The sequence below is a fragment of the Passer montanus genome, unplaced genomic scaffold (assembly GCF_014805655.1).
Source record: "Passer montanus isolate IOZ18808 unplaced genomic scaffold, ASM1480565v1 scaffold166, whole genome shotgun sequence".
Lineage (NCBI taxonomy): Eukaryota > Metazoa > Chordata > Aves > Passeriformes > Passeridae > Passer > Passer montanus.
In genome coordinates this window covers 718529-723975 of record NW_024363827.1, presented here as the reverse complement: position 1 = coordinate 723975, position 5447 = coordinate 718529, and the positions used below count along the sequence as shown (strand labels likewise).

Below are 5447 nucleotides of genomic sequence, written 5' to 3'. Positions count from 1 at the left end.
ATCCAACGGGAAAATCCAACAGGAACATCGGACTCTGGGGCTTGTTCCCAGCGGGATGGAGGGGCTGTCCTCAGCCTTTGAGGAAAGAGACGTGCGGGTCAGTGGGGAGGGAGCTGGGAGGGTAGGGAAGGGAAGGGAAGGGAAGGGAAGGGAAGGGAAGGGAAGGGAAGGGAAGGGAATGCTGCAGCCAGGCTCCATCCTGCCGGGAGCTCCTGAGAACGCAGCAGCATCCAGAGGATCTGCAGCGGGAGAGGGCGGCCGGGATGGGCAAGGCGCCGTGCCCAGGGGCGGATCCCGGCTCCAATACCATTCCCAGGGAACACCCTGCCAGGGTAGTGTGGCCGAGCGGTCTAAGGCGCTGGATTAAGGCTCCAGTCTCTTCGGGGGCGTGGGTTCGAATCCCACCGCTGCCAGCTCTGTTTTGGCACCTCAGGGACCTGGGTTGGTGGGGCTGCCTGTGGAGCAGGGCAGGGATGCATTCGGGATGGGATAGATGGGACATGGGGAAGGAATTCCGGGCACAGGTGCCCGGAGCAGCCCCTGGATCCCTGGCAGTGCCCAAGGCAGGGCTGGAGCACCTGGGGCAGTGGGAGGTGTCCCTGCCAGGGCAGGGTGGCAGTGCTGGGTTTGAGCTCCCTCCCGATCCAAACCCAGCTGTCTTATGAAAAGCCACAAACAAAACCCTCATTATCCCCCCGGGCTCAGGGGGGGTTGTCCCACGGGTGCCGCACTGGTGACTCTTCTGGGGGGCTGGGACACAGCATGAATTCCCTCAAAATGGGTGTGCAGAGATGAGCCGGGCCGAGGTGGAGCTGCTGCTGCCTCTGCTGAGCCAGGGCTGCTGTGGGCGCCGGCCAGGACCTGGTGGGAGGGGACAGAGGTGAATAAAGGCAGCCTGGCCTAAAACCACGAGGTCATGGCAGGGAAAGATTCATTTTGTGGTTTGGGAGGAGGATGAACACATCTAACCCTGAGCCCTGGGGCTGGAACTGGGCAGTTTTCAGTGCATCATCTCCACGGCTCTGCACATGAAAGGAGACTATTGGTAAATTATGGAATGGTTTGGGTTGGATCATCTTGTTCTTTAAGGTCCTTCCCACCCCTCACCATTCTATGGCTTTATGGCATTCCACGGGTCCCAATTATTTGCTGCCGGATCCAAAACCAAAAGGGAGTTTTGTTCTGAGTACCAGGGGTCCTGTTTCACTGGCTGCTATTGCTGCAGCCCAAATCCGGGGTGATTCTGCTCCACACCCTGTCCCTGCTCCAAGGGAAGGGAAGGGAAGGGCAGCAGATGGCACAGCCAGGGCTCAAGTCCTTGCACAGGCCTGGCGGGACAGCAGCCTGCGGGAATCCGGCACTTCCCGGTGGAATTCCCGGGGGACACAGAGCTCGGGCCCCCCGCGGGCCGCGCAGCTGGACGGCCCTGAAGGAACGGAGTGCCCGGCCCTGGGGTGTTCATGAGCTGTTCCCCCCCGTTAATGAGCTGTCCCCCGCTAATGAGCCGCGCCCGGAGCATCCCTGCCGGAGCAGGAGGAGCTGCGGGAGGCCCCAGCTGGTGTCACACCGGTACCCCGGATCCAGCCCCCTGCCCCAGGCTGCTCCTTTTCCCGTCCCGCCCGCGGTCCCGAATGGAAGGAAACGCTGCTCCTCCTTTCCAGAGTCGCTGCAAAGCAAGAAGCTCATTTTCAGCACAACTCGCAGAAAAGATATTAAATATGGACACTAATGAGATCAGCCTGGCTCAAGGCAATATTAATATTAATTGGATTAGGTCGAGTTTAAGAGGAAACCATGTTTAACTTAATGCCTGTAATAAATGAGGAGGAAGGGAAGGGAGGGAAGTTTTCCTCCTCTATTAAAAAAAGCCAGAGCAGGACATAAATAACATTTGAGAGATGCCGTTGCAGGGGAGGGACTGCAGGGACCTGCAGGGGCACCTCTGAGGTCCCCTCTACCCAAACCACCCCCTGGTTCTGTGTCACACGTGGCCAGGAGGAAAGTGCCACCTTGTCCCAGCCATGCCCACGGTGCCACAGCCCTGGCACTGAGATCCCAGCAGGAGTTGTGCTTGTTTGGCTACCCGTGGATTTTATTAACTCTTAGACTTTACTGAAAGGGAAAACTTTTTAATTTCAGTGGGATTGTTAGGCCAGGTCGAGTCTGTGGTCTGAACAGAGAGATTTAATCCCCCAAATAAATGTGTAGGGCCATAACTAATGAGGCCATAATGATGTCCTGTTTAATGCCATTATTATCTCATAACAGTGCAAACAGGATGTTCCTGCTCCCCTGGGCAGATTTGCAACAGGAGAAAGATTTAACTGTGCTTTTCTGCATCTTTTCTCTGTCAAAAACCTCCAGGGTAATTCATGCAAATGTAACTGGAGCACCCTGGGCTGCAGAAGGTGCCCCTGCCCTGCTGGGTGCCCAAACCTGCCCATGTGAGCACACAAACCTGTCCTGCTGTGTGTCCCCGAACCTGTCCCCGCTGTGTCCCCAAACCTGCCTCACTGTGTCCCCAAACCTGCCCCACTGTGTCCCCAAACCTGTCCCGTCTGTGTCCCCGGGTGCCCAAACCTGCCCATGTGAGCACACAAACCTGTCCATGTGTGTCCCCAAACCTGCCCCATGTCTGTCCCCAAACCTGTCCCACTGTGTCCCCAAACCTTTCCCGCTGTGTCCCCAAACCTGCCCCCGGTCCCTGCTCTGCTGAGGTCCCCGCAGCCCCGTGGGGCTCCAGGCTCCGTGTTCCTGGCTGCTGGATCCCTCTGTGTGGGGTGGGGCTCAGCTCTCCTGCCGGCAGTGTCCCTGTCCCTGTCCCTGACGGTGCCACTGTCCCTCAGCCGGGCCCGGGGGTCCCACAGCCGGGAGCTCTGGGCTGGGATGGGGCGATGGGTGCCGTGCTCTGCCCTCGCCAGGCCGTGTCTGGAAGCAGAGGAGTGCTGGAATGAGGTCCCCATAACCCAAATCCCGGGGAGCCCAGCTGCCCGGGCAGCCTCCATCCCCTGCTGCCCTGCCCCTTTCCCGGGCTGGAGATCCCTCTGCTTTCCGCAGCAGCACCCTGAAACCAGGAGAAGGCCACAAGGGGAGGAAGGAGGGGAGCGGCATTCCTGCCGTGCCCCAGATGATTCCGTGCTCCTGCCGCAGCCCCGCGCCTGTTCTGAGGCATTTCTGTGTGCCAGGGCAGTCACGGATATTTATGGGGCTCTGGCCTCCCCGCTGGGATGCCGCCGCTCATGGGGGACAGCTCGTGTGGGACAGCTCATGGGGGACAGCTCATGTGCCCCAGACCCGGGGCAGCGCTCAGCAATTCCCGGGGCCGACCAGGCAAAGCCGTGAATTAAATCCCACCTTGGCTGGGCTCGGTGGCAGGGGTTAAAGGAGGTTTTGAGGTGTCCTCCTGTGCTGATGGGTGTTGTGGCTCAGGCTGTCTTATCCAGGAATGTCCTGATGGCAGGGACCCCCAGGGATCACTGATCCACCTCCTGCCCTGCACAGACACCCCAAAACCCCCCTGTGCCTGGGAGTGTTTTGTGCTGTGCTCTCCCTGTTTTTCATCCCCCACTGCACCTCCCCTCCACAGGAAAGAATTTCCTCTACCCTGAATTCCTGCTGCTCCCCTGCTCCAAGGAGCTGTTATTCATCAAATTCCCTGCTTAAAGAGCTGTTCCACATCTCTAATTTATATCATTTCCATTCCCCTGAAAAACACTCCTTAAAGCTCATCCCATTCCCTGCCATGGCAGGGACACCTCCCACTGTCCCAGGATGGTCCAAACGCATCCAGCCTGGCTTTGGGCACTGCCAGGGATCCAGGGGCAGCCACAGCTGCTCTGGCAATTCATCCCAGCCCCTGCCCACCCTGCCAGGAACAATTCCCAGTATCCCATCCATGGCTGCCCCCTGGCAGTGGGAGCCATTCCCTGTGTGCTGTCCCTCCATCCTTGTCCCCAGTCCCTCTGCAGCTCTCCTGGAGCCCCTCCAGGCCCTGCCAGGGGCTCTGAGCTCTGCCTGGATCCTTCTCCTGTCCAGGGGAGCCCCCCAGCTCTCCCAGCCTGGCTCCAGGGGCTCCTCTGACTGATTTTTGGGGTATTTTTTAACTGAAACATGTCCATAAAGCACTCACAGTACTTTCCACTTCAGGGTGTTTATTTTGTCAGCATTGAGCAGATATTGGCACCCCCTCGGCTGAGAGCTCTCCCTGGATCCTTCTCCTCTCCAGGGGAGCCCCCCCAGCTCTCCCAGCCTGGCTCCAGAGTCTCCTCTGGACTGATTTTGGGGTATTTGTAAACTGAAACATGTCCATGAAGCACTCACAGTAATTCACTGTTCGCTTCAAGGTGTTTATTTTGTCAGCATTGAGCAGATATTGGCATTTGTTTAACACATGTAATGAGCCTCGTGGGTGTGGCTCGGAAGCCTCATTAAGGGTGAGCCTCATTAAGGGTGATTCTCATTAAAGGTGATTCTCATTACAGGTGATACTCATCCCAGGTGAGTCTCCTAAAGGGCGATGCTTATCTCAGGTGAGTCTCAGAGGGTGATTCTCATTAAAGGTGATTCTCATTAAAGTGATACTCATCACAGGTGAGTCTCCTAAAGGGTGATGCTTATCTCAGGTGAGTCTCATTAAGGGTGAGCCTCATCCCAGGTGATCCTCGTTAATGAGCTGCACACGATGAGGGGTTTGGGGGGTTTCTGTTAATGAGCTGCACATGATGAGGGGTTTTGGGGGGGTTTCTGGTGATGAGCAGCACGTGATGAGGGGTTTGGGGGTTTCTATTGACGAGCTGTGCAGGGTGAGGGGTTTGGGGTGGGCTCTGAGCCCCCAGGTCAGGGATGGGGGCAGTGGGTGATGCCCCGAGGGTCCCGGGGGTCAGGACACCCCTGGGCACCCCGGTGTCCCCTGGCAGGGCTGTCCCTGCCCCTCTGTGCCCCCTCCAGTGCCAGGAACCTCCTGGATCCAGCCCTGGATCCCTCTCCTGGCTCCCTCCCTGCCAGGCCCAGGCCCAAACCCTGTAATTTGTCTTCTCCTCTGGTTTTAAATTGCTCTTTGAAACAAAGCCCTGCAGACCAGGTCGGCAAGGATGTGGTTCAATAACCTCACTCTGAGCTCCGGGGCTGGATGGGAGCTGGAAGTGGGGCTGGAAGTGGGGCTGGAACTGGGGCTGGAACTGGGGCTGGAACTGGGCTGGAACTGGGGCTGGAACTGGGGCTGAAACTGGGCTGGAACTGGGGCTGGAACTGGGGCTGGAACTGGGGCTGAAACTGGGCTGGAACTGGGGCTGGAACTGGGGCTGGAACTGGGGCTGGAACTGGGGCTGGAACTGGGGCTGGAACTGGGGCTGGAACTGGGCTGAAACTGGGCTGGAACTGGGCTGGAACTGGGCTGAACTGGGCTGGAACTGGGCTTCTCAGGATCTGGATTCAGGGGAGACGAGCAG

The 5447-nt window shown here is 58.2% G+C and overlaps 1 non-coding gene across 1 annotated transcript; it reads left to right on the top strand.

Annotated features, from left to right (window-relative positions):
• Positions 1-331: 331 nt before the first annotated feature.
• Positions 332-413, top strand: TRNAL-AAG. The gene has a single exon. It is a non-coding gene; the product is annotated as a tRNA-Leu (tRNA).
• The last annotated feature ends 5034 nt before the right edge of the window (positions 414-5447 follow it).